Source organism: Solanum pennellii, chromosome 12 (genome assembly GCF_001406875.1).
Source record: "Solanum pennellii chromosome 12, SPENNV200".
Classification (NCBI taxonomy): domain Eukaryota; kingdom Viridiplantae; phylum Streptophyta; class Magnoliopsida; order Solanales; family Solanaceae; genus Solanum; species Solanum pennellii.
The window spans coordinates 72,697,484-72,719,231 of record NC_028648.1 but is presented as its reverse complement, the minus strand read 5'-3'; the positions used below and the strand labels follow the sequence as shown (position 1 = coordinate 72,719,231).

Genomic DNA, 21,748 nt, shown 5'->3' with positions numbered 1-21,748 from the left:
CATTAACAGATCATACAAACAGCTTCCATATCAAGCTCAAAACCCAATCAAATTTACCCTACCAATGAGGTCTTCTAGGTCTACTTTACTTTTGCGATAAAATAGCTCTTAATGACTTTTCTAAGGAAGATATGATGCCGTTCAAGACAATCAAGCTTACGTCCATCATTTATTAAAAGAAGGATACCATTACGACTTTCGACTTCAAGGTTCATAACCTTACCACTAGGTTCAAGATTTTACATAAAGACCCTCTTAACATCATTAAAGGTCACTTGTTATTCATACATTATAGACTAAAAGGATTTAGCATCCTAATTCAAGAGATATCATATTAACATTCATACATGTATCAACTAAGGGACACAAGTCTACCGCACAAGACACACCATACTTTACATATAACCTTTAGCATGTCATTTTAGAAGCACATAGGCACAACCAACCTCATCTTTAGGTCATCCTATCAGGTACTATAATATCATAAAAATGACCATTATAGACTAGTATAGTCAAGTAGAAAAAATCATGCGTCAACTCTAAGATTACATGCACAAACACATAGTCATAGTCTAACATTATTGCCTAATAACATCAATAGAAGATCACATACTTTAACTTAATCACATGTATAATCACATGATCATACTTCACATAAATAACTACATAAATCATCATAATACTTCAAGTAATTTGCCGATAAGGCCATGATCATTATAATACTTAATGTAAGGCCAACAAGAACAGATAAATTGCAAGTTAAGCACATAGCACCGCCACCATAAGTTGACCATACCAATCATAGAATAATACAAGAGGTACAATAATTAAAAAAAAGATAATCAGGGCAGATTACCACCAATCCATTCTCACCACTTCAATTCAAAGCTAAAACATCCAATTCAATACCATAAGGTCCTCACCCATGGCCATGAACATCAACTCAATTCATAAACTATAATACTCAATGAATCTAGGTCACTTTGATATAGATTTATCAATATAATACCAATTATACATCAATTGAATACAATTCTTACATCATTTAATAGCTCATATAAAAGTACACTAGAATTCATAAGGATTAAAGAAATATCACTTAACACATAAAGTAATAATAAACTAGGTTTCATCAATTGCATGGGTTCTTAGGTAAATAGAGTTAAAATATTATAATTAACAACAATTCAATCAATATTCAATAATATAAAACTTTTAATGCAAGAACCCGTGGATAGATCATAAAACTGGACAAGGTCAACTTATAAAACTTTAGAAAACTCTTTGAATTTTGAGCTCCTTCCTAAATAGAGTTTCAAGGATCAAAATCCATACTTAAATGATGTTTATAAAAGAAATTTATTAATAATCTCCACTCAATTATCCAATCCAAGCTCTTCCTTGAGTTTTGGCTTCAATGGACTTCTTGAGAATTTCTACGATATTTTGGGTTTTGATTTTTGAAGAATAAAATCTCCTAAGTGTTTAAGACTTACAAACATGTTTAAAATAACCAAAGTACCCATAAGTAACCTCCCAAAACTCTTATTTGTATGTGTAGTTAATTAACCATTCACCCCTAGAATTAATAATAAGTTGCGTAGAAACAACCCCTCACAAATTGTTCCCAAACAATGAACCATTTGTCCGCAAATGGACCATCCTGGAATCTCGCCGTTTGGTTTAGAGACTTCAATTTGGGAGATTAACATAACTAGTCTAATTTTTCCATGACACCCGTCGATGGGGCATCGACTGTCCCACGAGCCGTTGTTTGCCTCAGTCGATTGATGACTGGTCTAGACAGCCTTGTGTGAAATGAAGGGTCTTTCCTCAAGAACCCTAAGATGGTCCTTGGATACTTTTTCCCAGACATTTTCAACTCGAATATGTTAGTGTACAATTTTAGGACCTCTCACATCACTTTCATAAAAAATGAACAACTAAAACTCAAAAAAACATGCAAAGACACAAAAGGTAGTTTCAAAACAAAACATCGAAAGTCACGGACGTTCTTGGACGTTTGACCACCAAACATCATGAAACTTGAAACACAGACTATAAAAACTATAAAAACTCATATAAGGACCTTATTGACTCATGAAACCCACAAATAGGGACATAACAACACATGAGGCACAGAGGTGACTTAGTCGTCGATCCTCTTAGTCGTGCCTTGAAGTGTGACTTTGAATGCACCTAAAACTCTAGAAATTGCCTAAATTTAACATTATAGACCATTTAATGACCTTATACCCTCATTATAAACTTTATAGTCTCTATCTTCACCCAAGTGATTTTCGAGGTATTACAATCTAACTCACTTGGACAACATTAGTCCTCGAAAGACACTTGTCACACTCCGAACACTTCCAAGAGTAGAGACTCAACTTAAATCTCATTACCATACCATACAACACATTATACAACATACAATCAAGTATAAATATCAACTTCACATAATCAAGAGAATCACAACACAATAAGAAACTAGAATAATTTCTACATCTCATTATGTCATAAGACTCACATCCTTCATTCCATATAACAAAAATCTAATTTTTTATTCAATATCATGCTTATATACATCATGTCTAACCACCATACAACAATTTTTGACCAAAGAATGAAATAGCAAAATTTTGCAAAATCTTAAAGTAAGCAGACATGCATTATATTGAATTATGTACCATTTTTCTCAAATATGCAGCTTTTAGGCAATTCATGATGGGAACATGCTATTATGCAAAATAAAATAATATAAACACATTTTAAAACATAATCATAACTTCATGAAATACACAGTGCAAGGAATAGATGAAATTCAATTTCAACAAGACCCCTAAAACACAATGCACATGCAATACGCTTCTATGACTTTCTAGACCATCTACAAACCTTACTCCCCCACATTGAAGGAACTCATATAACAAAATATATGCAAGAAATTACAATAATCATCCGGGATTGTTCAGCTTTCCCGGAGTGCATAGAAACAAGCCTTAGCCTTTGGAACATCATCGTTTCAAATGTTAGGAGCAAGTTGCTTACCATCTCTTGTAGGAAAATCCCTCACTTGATTTCCCTCTTCACCAAAACCAAAGGAACTCCCGGTACCCCGTATACATTCCCCATAGTGCCTCTTCCCACAAGTAGCACATGTAGTCTTGGCATTTTGAGAACCACCTCCTTTCTCAAATTTCACCTTAGGAGCACTAGGTCCAACTTGAGTTTAAGCCCTCTTCTCGGACCTAGGTTTATTTTTATAACTTGAACAACTCCTTTTAAAGTTTCTGGAAATCCTACCAACTATAGACTCCTTAATTGATTTAGCATATACCAAGAGTCTTGCTAGGGTCATATCATCGGGTAGCATGGTCGTATGACATTATTTTTCTCTAGATTTGCAACACCCATCACAAACCCACTCATCTCATCCTTAGGATTAGACACAAGGGATGGATCAAATCTATACAACCTATATAATTTCAAAGTGTACTCCTCAACACTCATATTTCCTTGCTTGAGATTGATAAACTCCTCAACCTTCACCTCCCTCTTATCACGGGGAAAGTATTTTCCAAGAAAAGTGTAAGACCCTCAATCTAGGGTTTATAGAGCTTTACTTGTGTCTATAATATTGTTAATATTTTAATAAAGTATTTTAAATTATGCTCTGCCGACTTAAAGTCATGTGGAAATTAACCATCAAAGGACAACCAAGATGTTCGATGACGAGTCACCTAACGGGCCTTATGTGTTTTTATGTTCTTGTATGGGTGTAATGAGCTTATGAGGTCGTTATATGATTAAAAATTTATGTTTATATGCATTGTATTGTGTTTGTTGAGGGTAGGAGGTCAAACGTCCAAGTCGTTTGAAAGATAGCCCTTGAGACTTTCATGTATGTCTTGAGTATTCCTAGCATGTTTAGATGTGTTTTATGTGTTCCTTTTGGGTTGAACTTGAACGGAAGGTCTTCAACATGTGAATGATTATATTCAAGTTGTAAACACCCGGGTACTACTCTCCAATGGCCCCTCAAGAGGCCCTCAAAGAAGGACCCAAAGGTTGTCGAGACATTGCCTTGGCATGTCAATTGACTTAACCGAATGACGCACCATTTGTTTACAAACGGCCTTTTGGTGGTGAAGTCGTCGATCAACACTTAGAATGAGGAAGTCTCAACAAAATAACAGCCCAATACCCAATCGACTGAAGCCACAGATGGTCCGTCGATTGACCTACTAGGCATCTATCGTGGCCGTTGGTGTAGGCTTCAACATGCTGTCTTGTGCTGCCTCATTTAAGGGGTGAATGGGAAATTAACCTCACTCCTGACACTACATGATTTATTTGGTTATTTTTTGGTGTACATCAGTGATCAAAAACGTTATCAACCCATTTCCAATCCAATTCACACAAATTAGACTTTCTCTCCAAAACCAATTCTCTCTACAAAACTCCATAGAAGGGGAAGATCAAGAATAACTTCGAGATTGGATTCCAATGGATTATTCATCATGTTTTAGAGGTTTTATCTTACATTTAGGTTTGGTTATCCTTCATCTCTAGTTAATCTTCAATCTAGAGAGTTCTTCTCGAAGTTTGTCAAAGAAGATCCATGATCAAATCACTTCTTCAATCTAGCCATGAGTTCTTTTTCAGTACGTTTTCAAAGTCTAAATCATGAAATTTAATGATAATTGATTGATTTTTACGTGGAATTAAATCCAATTGCAAGATAAATCCATGCTCCATTCAAACCATCGTTTAAGCTTAATTATGGGCTTGGTGATCTTGAATTGATGTTGATTGAATTATAATTCTAACATGTTGAAATTTATTATAAATAATGTCTACATAGTAATTTAATAATGAATTATGGATATTTGATCCATGTATATTGATTCTTTAAGACTTGATCTCTACCTCTTAATATTTGTTAAAATATGGCATTCGCAGTAACCTTGCCTTTATTATGCATGAATGTAGAATTCGATTGTGCAGGGATAGTTGTATCTAATTCCTTACTTGGTTGTTATTGATAAATTGTAGATAAGTGATTCTTGTGGATACTAGGTTTGGTTAGACTACGTTCTTCAATCATTTATGTATTCTAAATGTACCATGTTCAATATAATCACGAGTTTATGGAAATTTTAGTAGGATTTCGTTTAGGTTATGATTTCTTTTATTAATGCGTTATGTTGATATTATTTATGAATTGTGGGTGAGATTCATTATTATCAATGTAAAGGAGTCTTGGTAAGGAATGATTTATGCTTTTTTATCTTAAAGATATATAATGTTATATACATGATGTGATCTCAATTTTATAGTAAATAAAGCATGAATTAGAATTTATTATTATGTCTTTAGCCACTTACCTAGATGGATATTATTGATGAAATATAATTGATGATCAATGCATGTGAAATCGGTTGAGGATCTATGGCTCTCTACTCTCTCGTGTATTGGTTATGTTGTGTACTTGCTAGTTGCATTATCATATAATGCTTATACATGATTTTCAAGGCTTTAAAGTATATTTCAGATACTTATCTATACTTGAATTGTCGATGCAAGAGTATTATTGGTAAATGATGAGCAAAGGCTGAAGGATTGGTAAGAATTGCTCTATTGCTCTACCCCAGTACTTCTCTACTTATCTATGTATTGTTGATGAAGCCTTGTATGTCTTTGTGTGGTATAGTAAACTTATGGGGGTAATGTTTACTCATTTTCCAAAGTATATATATGTTAATTTGACCTTGAAGGAAATTTTACAATGAATGTGTATTGGTGATGATCACCCTATGTGAAGGCTATGCCTAGTTTCCTATTCTAGCTATGATCTAGGTTGTTTTTCTAATTTCATGAACATGTAAATGGTTATGTTAAGTTTATGGGTACTTGATGCCTATGATGAGATCCGAAAATGTTATGTGTGATGTAAATCTATGATAGGTGTATAAAGAGTAGAGCTTATTGAAACATGTTGTAAGATTTGAATAAATGAGTCTTCTAGTATGTTATCTATTATATGATGTTGTGTGATGTACCATTCACTAGGATGACTTGACTGTTGTACTAGTATGGGCAAGGGTATGGAACCATTCCTATACATTGCGCATGTGCGCTTTTATAGGATAGTTAGTTGGTCTTCGAATTACATGCATAGGATTGTAGTAACATGTCATGAATATGACTTTAATGCTATGATGTTAAGTATAAGATATGTTTAAGTATGTATGTGAATAGCATCTTGGTGTGTTTATACGAAATTATTTCTCATACAGTTATAGCCATAGACTTATGCATTGATATCACTACACCATTTTAGGTCTACAACCACACTAAATCTAGACTACACTTTTCAAGTGTTGCCTAAAGTATTTTTTGGAACGCTTTTGAGGTGTAGCCAATTATTTTTATCTTTTAGCAACGATAATATTGGCAACACTTGAAAAGTATACTATTTAATTCTATAAGCTACACTTTATAAGTCTTGCTACAAAATGATATAATTGTCAATATTTTTTTACATATATGACCACACTTTTTGAATGTCCTATTTTTATTATTTTAAAAATAACACATTATAGTGTGGCCTTAAAAAATTTTCACAAAAAATTTATATTCCCTTCAACAATTTTAAATCTCCCTCCCATTTTTATTTGCCAAAAAATAAACATTAATTAATAATAAAACAAAAAGACTTTCTCCTTCCTTCACCCTTTCCCTTTTCTTTTCTGAAGAAATCACGCTTTACGTTTCCTTTCTCTGATATTGTGCTGAAGATCGTGCTCTTTCCTTCATGTCACCCTTTCCCTTTCCTTCTCCGAGTTGAAGAACTTACAATTTCTCTTCTTCGAGCTAAAGATCGAACTGAAGATCAAGCTAAAGATCGAGTTACAGAACTCACCGAGCTGACTGATCTTTCTCTTGTCCGAGATGAAGATTTCGTAAAGGTAAGAGTTTCATAGCTGAAGATTTCATCAAGCTTCTTCAAATTGAATGAATTTTTTTTTGTTTAGTAGTAATTGATTGGTGTTTTGGCAAGATTAACTGAAGTTAAGTCTCTCTGTCACACTTTTCTCTCAGATTTTTCATTGCAGAACTTGATTTCAGATAGATTTAGGGTTTACTGGGTAAGAATTCTATCTTTGAAAGTCTAAATTTTAGCTTTAGGGTTTTGATGTTCTTGTGTTTTTCTAATGTTTTTGGGAGTGTAGCGCGTAATATAGCTCTCTTCGTTGATTTCTGGGTGCCCTGAGATTTAGTACCTTGTCTCGTGATGTTGAACAAAAGAAAAGCAGAAAACTGAATAAATTGAGATATTAGTTGTTCCTTCGATAAAAGCAAAAAACTGTTAAGATTGAGTATAATGAAATGATGGGTATTAAAGAGAACAAGTGTTGTTTTAATAGGTTATCAACATATTTTGAATTTATTATGGAACCGTTATTGTAATGTTTTCGTTGAACATTACTCCTCCAGTTTCTTTTTATGTGACATAGTTTCAATTTATTTATTTTTAACTTGCGTGTTTAATTTGTTTAACTTTTATGTAGCTATAAAAATTTTGAATTATGCAAATTCTCTTGACTAGCTATGCTGAAAAATGGAAGAGTTGAGTTGAAGATTCTCCTCTCCAGATTTTGATTTTATCGAGGAAATGAAGAGTTGATGCCAAAGAACTGGGGATCAAAAAACTAAAAATCGAAGAGCTGAAGGACAGAAGTTGAAGAACTAATTTTTTCAAGTAAGTAATAATTTACACTTACTTTAGAAACTGAAATAGCGGTGTCAGGTAGTATTGTGAGAAGTGTGTGTTAAGGTGCCCTTGCTTCATTGCCACAATCTGCCCTTGTTGTTGACCCTGCTACTGTGTAGATTGTTGTTACTGAGTTTTATTGTTAGCTGGGGCTCTAAAGTCTGGGTTAAGGTCTGAGTGTACCCCCTCATGAAAAACATGAGGCGAATTCCCTCCTCTTGTTATCCCTTTCTGCAGATATGAGGTTGTACTGGAAACCCCCATCAATCCATCCTTCAAATTTTACCATCTTAGTAGATGTTATAGACAAATTATTTAAGTAATGTTTCATAGCTATGATACCTGATACTTTTCAATTGACATCCCCTCCTTGTTGCATTTTTTGTTTTCCTTTATTATTTTCATGTTCATACCTGTTATGTGTTTCCTGTCTTGCTGGATGCCCTGTGGTGGTAGGTTTGTCTCTTGTTATTGCTTGAATTTCCTACATGTTCAAGTTAGTGAAAGCATTGAAATGTAATATGGGAAGTTTACATGTTGCTTGTGCGATGATATGGAGATTCCTTGGTTGTCTGATTTTGTGGTGTGGTAGATTTCTAGGTTGTTCTTTGGGTCTCACTTCTTGCTGTTGTTGGTTCCTTTTTCTTTGCGTTTGCCATTCTTCTTCCTTCTGTTGTTCAAGTTTATTTTGTTTGTTCATCTCCCTACTGTTTGTTTGTTATTTTTCTGTAGCATCTTTTGCATTGTCATGGTTATTTTATTTCTCTTTCTTGTTTTGATTCTCCTTGCTTTTATCCTTCTTTTCATTTTCTTTCTCTTTTATGTTTCTGTAGTCCTCCTCCCTCATTCAAACTTTCCATTCCTCTATGTAGTGTGCTTTGTACCTGCAGTACTTACAGTATTGGGGGATGTTTTCACATGGTCATTCTTTCCATTCGAGCTTGCCTTCAAAGGTAATTCTTTTTTGTGTTCATACTGTGTTGTAATCAAGTTCATTTTGCAGGTCAATAAAAAGATGTTTAGCATCAAGTGTGCAATGTTGCCCCCCCCCCCACACACTTAATTGAGTATTTCCTGCTGCTATTTATTATGTTCTAACTTTGTAGAGATTTATGTTACCCATGGCCATGGACTATGGGTAAATAAGTAAGCATACATTTGTAGAGATTTATGTTACACATGGACATGGACTATGGGTAAATGAGCAAGCATCTAGTGCTGATTTTTTTCTTCTTCAAACTACTGTTCAGTTGGGAACATCAGAAACTGCAACAGCCATTCACTCGCGAGCACGGAAGACCCTAAAGAAGAGTATTTCCCTTCTACCCTCAGAGGTTATGTGATCAATCTCATGTGTGAATACTTTTTTGACTTGAGAATGAATACTTTGAGCTGGATAACATGATTTGTTATGTGGTGCACCATCTCATATATGATTGATCTGCCAATCTTGATGTACATCACATTTTGAGGTATTGGTTTTCATTTCATGACATGCTGACTAAAAGAGTTTTCCCTATATTCCTAGGCAGGACCTTGGCAACAACTATGATATAAAGGTTTTAGGAGAGCGAGCTATTGTTATCTGCGATTCAATTTTCTTGACATCTCAAACTAGTTGGAACAACAAAATTTTGTAGACGAGTATCTTTAGATTTATGTGTCAAATAGACAACGCACCATTTCTATCAAGAAAGACTTCATATGGTCTCTTGTATTTCAAAATTATCTTTTTTATCAAATATAGTAATATTTTCATGTTGAGTTCCAGTTCCTTGATCCACATGTTAATGTCATAAACTAAATTGCTCAAGATTGCACTTGAGTTTGTGCATAAGTTGATTTTTGTCTAGTCGTTAGTCCCTTATTTATGTCATGTTAAGAATTTGATTTATTGCCATGTGTAACATAAATCTTGACAAAGTTAGAACATAAATGCTGACTTTTTTGTGTTGTTAAGGGACGTTTGCAAAAGTTTCTATACATCTTGGGAAAGTCCTTATGGTAATTACTGTGCTCATCATTGGTTTTAGGATGGTGCTTATGGTCTATGGTCCAATTGTTCAGTATTACTTTTTTTGTTATGATGGGATTGTTGTCCAGACTCACTCACACTCGCCCCCTATATTTGTTCACAACTTTCCACAACCTTTTGTCCCATTGCATAAACATGATCATGGCCAGCAATTTGATCTTGAGTAAATTGATCGAGCATCGAGTTAGAGGGAGTAGACATACCATTTTGTTGATTCTCCTCTTTTGAGCTTGTGTTCTTTATTTAGGGATAGTAGCTTGGGATTCCTGACAAATCTCATGTGAATCATTAGTGGTATCAACAAGTATACCTGTATTAGGAGAGTTATCCGTTCTTGGGCTTAACTATGTGCGATGTGTAAATATGCAAATCTGCATATTTGCAGATCTATGTTGCATCATAAAAATGTGTTGTGGTATCTTGTTGTTCTATATTTTGTGGAAAATTATAATCTACAATATGTATGTAAATGTGCAAATGTGCAATATTAAAATCTGCAAATCTACAGATCTTTTCAAGCTTGGGTTTTTACTTTTGGTCTTCTAAATAAAGTGTTTGAATTTCTTTACATTTTTGTTTACAACTTGAACATACTTCTCGATAGAATTTCTTAATCTTAATTAGTACATTTAATTGTGTCTATCATATTTGTTTAGTTTCCTTCTCAATCGTGTCTACTCTATTAATTTTTATTAATTTTTCCTAGAAGTATAATAAACATTGAGAAACATTCTTGGAGGATTCAAAGTTTTATTTGGCATAGCACAAGAACCATGACTAGGTAAGAAAATTGTATCATCTCATCAATCCTGAATCTCATAACTTACGCATGACTTTTAAAATTCATTTGTGATGATGGTTAATCAATATGTATATCTTCTGGGAATTCAAATATCCCATCGAAGGATTGGATGGAGTTAGCAAGGTATAGAGAATCATATATTTATGGTGTTGAATCATTCCTTCATTTTTCTTACTCTTATGGAGGTCCTCACAGAGATGAAATTTAGTGTCCATGTGCAAAATATTGTAATGTTCGTTGGGCTCGAAGGAATGTAGTGTATGATAATCTAATATGCTATTGATTTGTTAAAGGTTATACTAGATGGATCAATCACAGGGAATGGGATATCAAGTTGAATGTTGAAGATTATATGGAACGCTCGCCTGATGATATTTATTGGTTTTTGAATGATCAATTTAGAGATGTTGCAGAGGTTGAGGGTTCTTATGATTGTCCAAATGAAGATGCCAAAAAATACTCTAACTTAGTTGAAGAGGCAATCCGATAATTATATCCTTGTTGTACAGGATTCTCTAAATTATCATTCGCACTTTGTTTATATTTGTTGAACTTTCTACATGGATGGAGAAATGAATCATTCACTTATGTTTACGAGTTATTCAAAAAGGCGAAGCCCGAGTTGAACATTCCTTCATCTTACAATAATACCAAGTCTATGGTTAAGAATCTCGTCCTTGATTATGAGAAAATTGATGCTTGTCCAAATGATTTCATGTTCTTTAGGAATGATCATAAAGATGATGAGTTTTCTCATACATGCAGAGCTTAACGATATATTAAAAATCCTGAAGTTCATGGTGAGGGTGAGTCTTCTAGAAAATCACATTGAGTTTTAGAAAAGACTTTGAGACAATTCCAATTAATTCCAAGACTTAAAAGGTTATTTATGTGGTCAAAGACGGTAGATTCTTCTAGGTTGCATAATGAGGAGCCTTCTAAAGATGGAAAGTTAAGACATCCCGCTGATGGTCTATCATGGATTGATTTTTAGAGGATGCATCAAGATTTCACACAAGATTCTCGCAATGTGAGACTTGGATTAGGAACTGATGGGTTCAGCCCATGTTGAACCATGATTATATCTCATAGAACATGGCCAGTTATGTTGATGGCATATAATCTGCCTCCATGGATGTGCATCATATCTGAATATTCTATACTTTCTTTACTCATACCTGGGTCACGATCACCTGACAATGACATTGATATTTACTTACAACCATTGATAGATGAGTTGAAATTGTTGTGGGATTCTAGGGTTAAGACTTATGATGCTTCGAGAAATCAAACTTTTCAAATGCAAGCAGCTCTTATGTGGACTATCAATGACTTTCTTGCATATGCTATGTTGTTTGGATGGAGCACAAAAGGAAAATTTGATTTCCCTTGTTATAACAATAACTTTATTTCTCGCTATCTTATGCATAGATAGTAAATGTGTTATATGGATAATCGTGTTTTTCTACACATGGATCATCCATGGATATCTAATAAAAGATATTTCAATGAAAAACCTAATTCATGCCTCCTCTATCTTTAAAAAAGGGAACTGATGTGCTTAATTCCTTACAAGATTTTGAAAATGTGTTTGGAAAAAAGAGCAAGAGATCAAATGATGTCCCATGGATAAACAGGTCATTTTTTTTGAATTGCCTTATTGGCAGCACAACTTGTTATGCCACAACCTTGATGTAATGCACATAGAGAAGAACATAGTTGATAGCATTCTTGGAACTATTTTGGATATTTCTGGCAAAACAAAGGATCATGCAAAAGCCCGGTATGATTTGATATAGCTGGTAATTAGAATGAATCTTCATCTAAATATATTGGAAATAATAAGAGAATAAAGTTTTCAAAAGCTTGCTTCTTAATGACAACTGGAGAGAAATAACTTTTTTGTGGAGTTTTAAAGACAGCCAAGATACCTTATGGCTGTGCATCCAATATATCTAGGAGTGTGAAATTGGATGAAAGGAAATTGTCTTGTTATAAGACCCATGATGCTCATTTTATGTTACATTAGTTTCATCCAATACCCATTAAAAACATCCTTCTAGATCACGTTGCTATTGCTTTGATTCCTCTATGTTCATTTTTCCAGCATTTGTATCAAAAAATCACATAAGAGCAATTAGATTTTGTTAGAAGTTGAGATCAGAGAAACAACAAATCAGTTCCCCGTTATTTTTTGACATAATGATTTATTTGCATATTCATTTGGCAAATGAAGTGAGATTAGATGGTCCAGTTCAAAACCAATGGATATATTCCACAGAAAGAAAAATGAGTAAATTTAAATCATATATCCGCAACAGACGTTATCTAGAAGATTGCATAGCAGAGGCATGTGTTGGAATAGATTGTATAAATTTATTTTCTATATATCTTAATGGGCTCTACAAACAAGATTTTATAGAATAGCCCGAAATAATGATGAACATGACCCAAGTGATGCAGAAATAATGAGTTTGTTTATTCAAAAAGGATATACTATAGGAGCAAAAAAACCAGATCCATTTATACTAGATAACAAGTTACTAAGTTAGGGACATGCATACCTATTTAGAAATTGTGATGAGATTCAAGAATATACTAGGTACTTTACTTTGATATAGTATTTTCTTCAAATCTTAACATATTTTATTTATCATTTTAACAAAAAAGTACATGTTGTGTAGAGAGCATCAACAAGAGGTTAATAATCATCCGCGAATCATAGTCAATACTTCTCTCAATGGTTTGTAACTCGTAATTTGCGAGAGAATGTGTCTGATTTAATAAAACAATTGTCTAGATGACCAAATTGTTTTGCAAAAAGATACTCTTGGTATCTCATTAATGGATATAGATTCCATATTAGGCAGTGTGATGCAAAATGTAAAACACAAAATAGTGGTGTTACAGTTGTTGCCTCAACTATGAGCTTTGCAAGCTTAAAGGATAAGAACCCGATTACTGCATATTCGACTTAGTATGGTAGAATATTTTATATAGTTGAGTTAGACTATTCTAGTCATTTTAAGGTTGTTCTATTTAAGTGCGATTTTATGAGGTTGAAAAAGATATGTATGGACTTACATATTTGTATTTTAATAAGAAATGCTCTCAGGAAGAGCCTTTTGTTCTAGCATCTCAAGTACATCAATTCTTCTATGTGCAGGATCCATATGATCAAGATGGACATTATGTTATGAAGACTGTTCTGAGAGACTTGTTTAACATGAGTGATGAATTTGAAAATTATCTCAAAGAAAATTATGAAAATGAGTTGTCTAATCACTAGATGGATCCATCTATACAAGAAGATGATGTTGAAGTTCACTTAGTAAGGACAGATGTATATAAATTGTTATTTATTTGCCTTCAGAGGAATTTGATAATCAACAACTTAAGGTCGAGTATGAAAAGGAATTTTAAGATGTTTATGAAAAGAAGTTTGAACATTAGTCTGAAGATGAGTTTGAAGAAGAGTGTGATGACGGGTCTGAAAGTGAGTATGAAGATGATTCATAAGATGCGTCGGAAGAGGAATTCGAAGATGAGTTTGATGATTACACACCATGATCTTTATTATTTTTGTGATTAACATATAGTGCTAACTTACTCATTTGGTCATTTGACTATTTTTGTACAAATATCTTAAGATGTCTATGACTAAGGTTAGTAATATCTAGAGTATTCATGTTAGAATTATGAAATTGCATTCTGATAAGTAAAAGTGAATTGTTGTTGTCATCTAGATACTTACTTTTTACTATTACTAGCAGGCATTGGACCATAGTAAAGGAAGTGAAGGCAGCACAGTGAAATCAATCCTCGGTATGTTACTCTCTCCTATCCTCTATATGTTACTCTCACCTATCTTTCTCGAAGCTAACAATTATTTCACTACTCATTCTAATAAACACAGTGAATGCAACACAGTTAAATCTTTTGAAGTTAGATTTGTGTAGCCTTTTCTATGTAATATTCCTAGAACGTACTAAAAACTCCATCATAAACCCTTCTTAAGGTTTTAAGAAAAATTTATTCTTTTTCATGGTATGCTGAGATTTCTGTTGTTGGTTTTTGTGTTCTATTTTGAACACCCTCTAATTCCCTCACTTGCTTTATACTTTGTGTTTTCCCTTATCTTTTTTGGCCTTGGTGTTTCGCTTTTCATACTTGTTGTTGTTAATAATCCTCTCTTCTTCCTTTCTTACCTGTTCTTTTTGCTCTTATTGCTGCTTTTCTGCTCTGGAACACTATCTCTTTCCGCAATAACACAATGTGAAATTTTCTTAATTTATTATTATATAAAAAAGAAAGTTCTTAATGGCATACCAATAGTGTACATCATGCATGTTACAAGTCATTTAAGAATTGAAAAACATAAACCACATCTCTTTATACTTCACAATTTTTCCATGTATCAACCCACAAGCCTCGATTATTACTAACTACTCTCCGAATAAGTAAAATATGCTGCTCTGTTATCTCTATGTATGATCATTTTTGTTTACCCCTTTCTTCTTGTGTAAAAATAATAAACCTTTTTTAACACCTTTCTTTTATTGTCCCAATGAAGTTCAAGCACTTGTACTGGTGGCAAAGGAGACAACTAAAAAGCTGAATGCTTTGGTGTTTTCTTTCTTAGTTATGATCTCAAAGCAATAAGTTACCTTCCTAATAATGAAATTCAGGTCACCCTGGTGTTTCCTGTCTTACTTATGCTTTTGTGTTTTCATAAAGGAGTGTCAATAGTTAATCAATGCCAATAGTTAAGTCGAAGATAGATTGTGGTCTCGGTAACCTTTAACCCACAAATACTTCTTTAACTATCAATAATTTTACTAAATTTCTTTTGATATAAATTTGAGCGTGCAATCAAAGAAAACAATGAGGAACCATCAAATTCTGAAATGTTTATTGCAACTCGTATAAAGAGGGGAAAGGAAATTTAGGCCGATACTCAAGTTTCAATAGTATGTTTTTTTTAAGTGAATTAATGATGAATATAATTCAGGTTTAAATATAATATACTGTTGGGAGGCCTATAATTTTACTTTAATATGCTTGAGTTGCTGCACATTTTTCTTTGAAGGGATGTAAACTGAAGTTAACTTATCGAACCATAAGATCAATTAATCTGGAAATAAATTAGAGGTACTTGCATTTAATATGGATTTCAATTTTATTCAATAGGATGAACTTCAAAATTGCCAAAATTGTAGTGAAACTGCATATTATGCTTTTACAGCAATGTTTTGAATGGAGCAGCCTTGTCGACTTAGGTTCCATGCTAGATCTGTGACAAAAAGTAATTGAAAGAAATATGAGGAATATAACAAGTTAAAACAGAAACATGCCAATGAAATTAGCTCTCTAAAAGAAGAAATGAATGAAATGAGAGAAGAAGTGAAAGAAGAATTAGAGAACAAATGCGACATTTCTTTAGTTAATTGCTTCTAAACAACCATGAATTGTATGTTCGAGGTATACCAGGGTATGTTTGATGTAACATTGTTTCACCTATTGATGCGAGTAGTGCACAAGTTGTAAAAGGCTAGAATCCTCTACAATCTTTTTGATGAACTCATGATCCAATTCTTCAAAAGGTATCTAGTTGGCAATTAGTCCTCTCAGTTTCTCTGAAATTCTTCTTTGTGATAGTTGGCTTATTGATACAGTCAATTTGCAATCTTATAACTTCATGTTTGAATAATTCAAAGTATATCTAGTTTTTGCATGACTGATATGAAATTTATATTAAGAAATCTCTGAATTTAAATTTCTCTATAAAAAGCCTAAGTTCCAACTATATAGTCAGGTTGCTTAGTTTTGATAGAGTAGATGTTGCATTGGCTTCTAAATATTATTCAACTCATAGCATTTTGCTTCTACTTAGCTACTTTTCCACCAACAATCATGTTTGACGTTGTATATATCTTCCAATCTGACAGGGATCCTACAGTAATATGAAACTTTTGTTGAAGTAGAAAAAGAGATATTTGTAAAATTCGAGTTGCAAAGGTATGTGATTAGTTTACTGCTATCAAGAAAATGAGATCTTAATATTTTTTTGAGTACTAGTTCTGGAAACGTGCCTTGCACATTTGACCTTTGTTACTATTATAATTTATATAAGTCCAACTCTTGTTGATATAAAATTGCTCAACATTGTCTGTAGTACTCCTATATGTGTTTTTGTGCATATAAAATAAACTCTTTCTAGTGTTTACTTTGTGCCTAAAACTTAAATATCAATATTTTTTTAGGGGAATAATGAGCNTATAATTTATATAAGTCCAACTCTTGTTGATATAAAATTGCTCAACATTGTCTGTAGTGTTTTTGTGCATATAAAATAAACTCTTTCTAGTGTTTACTTTCTGCCTAAAACTTAAACATCAATAATTTTTAGGGGGATAGTGAGAAACTTGTAAGGATAGAAATATATTTTTACCAATTAGAATCATCACTCAAAAATTCTAAGCCCCGAGGCTTAAGTTTCTTCGAATATAAATACTCCGACTATCATTAAAATAAAAAGATGAATGAAGGGCACAAACCAATAAGAAAAGTAGTGACTAATAAAAAAATATTACATGAGAACTATTAGATGATGTGTTTTTCCAACAATCATGAAAATAAAAAATGAACGAAGGCACGAATCAAAAAGAAAAATAATGACCAATAAAAATATATTATATAAGAACTGTTAGATTATGTAATAGAAAGTGCAGTGGATTAATATTTTTTAGCCAATTTATAAAGGGAGAAATTAAGTAGAAGAAAGGGTTTGAATGAATGTGTATAATGGTAGAAGATAAAAGGTTTAGCAATCAAATTCATTGAGAAAAGGAAAATGATAAGTTGTAACATCTAATCATGNTAAAATAAAAAGATGAATGAAGGGCACAAACCAATAAGAAAAGTAGTGTCTAATAAAAAAATATTACATGAGAACTATTAGATGATGTGTTTTTCCAACAATCATGAAAATAAAAAATGAATGAAGGCATGAATCAAAAAGAAAAATAATGACCAATAAAAAAATATTATATAAGAACTGTTAGATTATGTAATAGAAAGTGCAGTGGATTAATATTTTTTATCCAATTTATAAAGGGAGAAATTAAGTAGAAGAAAGGGTTTGAATGAATGTGTATAATGGTAGAAGATAAAAGGTTTAGCAATCAAATTCATTGAGAAAAGGAAAATGATAAGTTGTAACATCTAATCATGTATTGGTCAAGTTTAATTGTTATTATTGATTTAATTTTAAAAATTAGTAAAAGACTTTTTTAATTTAAAAAATTGGTGAAGGACATTTTCGTAATCTAACTTTGAACTTAAATCTTCCCACTTATAATAATATATGATTGTTGAATGCCCGCGAAATACTTTAAATGTTTCTGTTAGTGGCTTGTTTGGTATGGTTGGACTCTAGTTTTTGCTGTGTCAGATTTTGTTTCAAGTTTTGATTATGTTATGGGTGTTAGGCATTAAGGTTCGAAATGGTATTTCTCTAGTATTCTATTAGACTAATCCTTCAGTGTATACCATAGTCAATCTGGAATAATAAATCTGCAGATTTATTATTTTGTGTAACTAACAGATGCAATTTGGAATTGGCTATCAGCAGATTTACTATTTTCTGTAACTTCTAGATGCAATCTGCAAATATATTACCTGAGTATGCAATCTGCAGATGCTTGTGGTCTTCTTCACTGAGATTTTCTTGAAGTAGTGTCACCACATGCTACCTGTTTAATTTGTTGAATTGATTCAATGGCTTTCTTTTTCTCTTCTTTCATCTATTCAATCCTCCTAAACCCATATCTCTCCCATTTTCATCTAGCCATTAACATGTTTCTTCTATTGTTTTATCTTCTAAAGCAAAATAACTCTAGCAAGATTTCACACCAAAGCAATTTCTCGACACCCTTCGTCAAGAAAATGATCAAACTTCATCTTTTCATCTCTTTAAATGGGATCCTAAGCAACCCCATTTAACACCCACTTTGTCTATATACGAAGATATTTTAAGGAAGCTTGGAAAATTGGGATTTTTAAATTTTATGAAGGGGGCATTGGATGATGTCAAGAGATTGAAGGTTGAATTAGTTGAAGTTACTTTCTTTATCTTTATTGAAAGTTATGCTAAATTTTAGTTGTATAATGAATCTATTAACGTTACTGATATGATGTGGAATGAGTTTGGTGTAAAGCCTTGTACTTTTAGTTATAATTTGTTGTTGAATGTTCTTGTTATATTTGAATAAGTTGAATGTTGTTGAAAATGTGCATAGTAGAATGTTGGATGATGGTGTAAAAGAAGCAAAAGGAAAACCTGCTGGTTGTAAAGGAAGCAAAAGTAGAATGTGCATAGTACAATTTTGACCTATTTTTTTAGCATTAAAATAGAAATATTGAGGTTATGAATCCATCCTTTATACAAATATATTGACCTATTGTTGCATAAATGATATATAAACTACAGCAATCTGGACTTCTTGCCTCTTCAATAAATGTTGCAATATGGAACTTCTTACCTATTCTATAACCATCACAATCTGATTTGTGTAGGGAAATGGAGGTGAACAAATTAGAAGCGGATGATGAATAGTTTTTGAACTATTGTAAAAGTTTGAATACATTATATTGATTTTGTCAAATATATTTATTTGTGGAATATATTGAACTACTGTAAGACTAATTTTTGAACTATTGTGTACACATTTTGAATATTAATGCTTTATAAGTATGTGAATCAACACACCACATATTATGTTTTTAAGTTTATGGAAAATCTATCAATTTGAGAGAGAAGACATATAATCACCATCTAAGTTATCTCGAATTTTTAAATAGACACCTTAACTTTGCAGGTGTCCTATTACTCCATTAAACAACTTAAAAATAGAATGTATACCCTATTTTTTCCTCAATACCACTTGTACAAAAATATTTGTATGTCACGCACTAATAGTCAACTTACCACGTGTTAAAAATAATTTTAAATTATTTATCTACTATCTTTGTATTTCTTTTTTTTCTTTTCTCCTTTTTTCTCTTTCTTCTTCACCTCAACTGTGTTCTTTATTTTTCTCTTTCTCCTTAACCTCATCTCTATTCTTTCCCATTCTCTTTGTGCAGCAAGAATCTTCAAATCCAATTGTGGCTGAAAAGATTTCGCAGTAGCACTATCAATTTTAAGTCAAATTACTATCAATTAATTTATTTATGAAAATAAATATCTTCAAATAATTAAAATCTAAATACTGAAATATTACAACTAAAAATCTGACATCTAAATCACCATCTTCTCCAACTCTTAGTTCCAAATAGAATTTTTCAGAGTTTAACTACTCCCATATCCCAATCTTGATTTGTAAGAGACAAAAAATCACTAAACTAATTTTATTTTATTTTTTTAAAAAAGAAACTCAATAACATTATTTTTTAAAAAACTCCAAAAAGGAAAAAGAGAAAAAGAAATGCAGAAAGACAGGGATGCTCAAGAAATATGGGTAAGCTAATTATGATAAGAAAGATGAGAAAAAATATTTGAAAAATTAAAAACTATCTTAATAATGTTAAATTAAATAATTAATACATGATTTTTTATATTTTTTTCAATAAGGCAAATTGAAAGTGCCAAATGGCAATTTTACATTGGCTTGAAGTTGTATCAACAGTGCTTCACGTGCCCAAATGATGTGAACAACATGAGTGGTGTTAAAATTCATCAAAATGGTATATTTATTTTAGATTTAGATAGTTTCGTGCGGTAATAGGACACTCGCAAAGTTAAAGTGTCTTTTTTAAAAATTCAAAACAACTTGAATGGTGATTTTATGTCTTTTCTCATAAATTTTAATTACTTATTAGCAAATTTAATACTTTATATTATTTATAGAAAAACAATATTGGTGTATTTTAATTAGAAATTGTGGCATATAAATTGTATATGCTTATGGTCAAAGACTACACTTCAAAGTGTTGTCATATATTAGATATAAGAAGAAACACTTCATAATTGTGGGCAATATGGTAGCAAAGGCCATGCTTAAAAGTGTAGCTAGTAAGGCAACACTATTAAGCGTAGCTGCAAAGTGTGGCCTTTTTTCCTATTAGGCTACACTTGAAAGTGTTGCTGCTAAGGCCACACTTTTAAGCATAGATGAAAAGCATGGTCTTTTTGCCTTTAAGGCTACACTTGAAAGTGTTGCTGCATAGGCCACACTTTTAAGCGTAGCTGAAAAGCGTGGTCTTTTTGTCTTTAAGGCTACTTTTAAAAATGAAGATTTTAAGGCAACACTTTTAAGCGTAGCTGCAAAAGTGTGGCCTTTTTGCCTTTTGGCAACGCTTATTAAGCGCATCTGCTAAACTGTTGCCTAAACTCTAGGGTGGTTTTAGACATAAAATGTTGTAGTGTATATGAACATGTGTGATATTTATGTGTTATTTGAAAGGTTTGATCACATATAGCATATACACAAACACATGTATGATGATCTATTCAATAGAGGGTAACTTTAAAGGTGTTCTCAAGTTAACCTAAAAGTACATAGGTGCTTGAATATGCTATAAGCATATGAGGAGTAAATATCCTAAGACAACATTTTAATAAATAATTTAATAAAGACTTATCAATAAAGGGAACTTATCTTAGCACCGAGTGAACTTCACAATGATAGCTTTCGGCTTCCCTTGGAGGAAGATTTTCCATCAGTTTCTCATAGAGTGTTGACTTCCCTTGGAGGAATGTTGACCATTAGGTTTCAATAACGTTTGACTTCCGTTGGAGGAATATTCACCCCTATGGTTCCACATTAGGTGTCGACTTTACTTGAGGAAGATTCACCCATGGTTTCTCGTGAGATGAGGCTCCAATGCTAATGAACATGTAGAGGGACATGTATATCTCTTAGTTCCATAAACTATACTTGGAACATAGGGTCTAGCAAATGAATTCACTTAGTATGCTAGCATGTCTTAATGTTATACATTTGCTAGGTAATAACACATTCCATTTGTGTAAGGCTATACAACACCAAATTCCATGTAGTACCCACGGTCTTAGTGTCGGTTATGGCTATAATTTCCCTAAAGTAAAATGGACAATGGAAGTAAAGTA

The 21,748-nt window shown here is 32.5% G+C and overlaps 1 long non-coding RNA gene across 11 annotated transcripts; it reads left to right on the top strand.

The window, feature by feature from the left end:
• The first annotated feature begins 6,713 nt into the window (after positions 1-6,713).
• LOC114075136 lies at positions 6,714-19,405 on the top strand. 11 transcript variants are annotated; one of them, XR_003575504.1, is made up of 9 exons: positions 6,714-6,974; positions 7,108-7,154; positions 7,616-7,768; positions 8,653-8,733; positions 9,031-9,091; positions 10,522-10,596; positions 14,391-14,442; positions 16,566-16,635; positions 19,195-19,405. It is a non-coding gene; the product is annotated as an uncharacterized LOC114075136 (long non-coding RNA). The 11 variants fall into 11 exon arrangements; XR_003575506.1 differs by having other exon boundaries at positions 13,784-14,442; XR_003575502.1 differs by having other exon boundaries at positions 9,031-9,252.
• Positions 19,406-21,748: the final 2,343 nt, after the last annotated feature.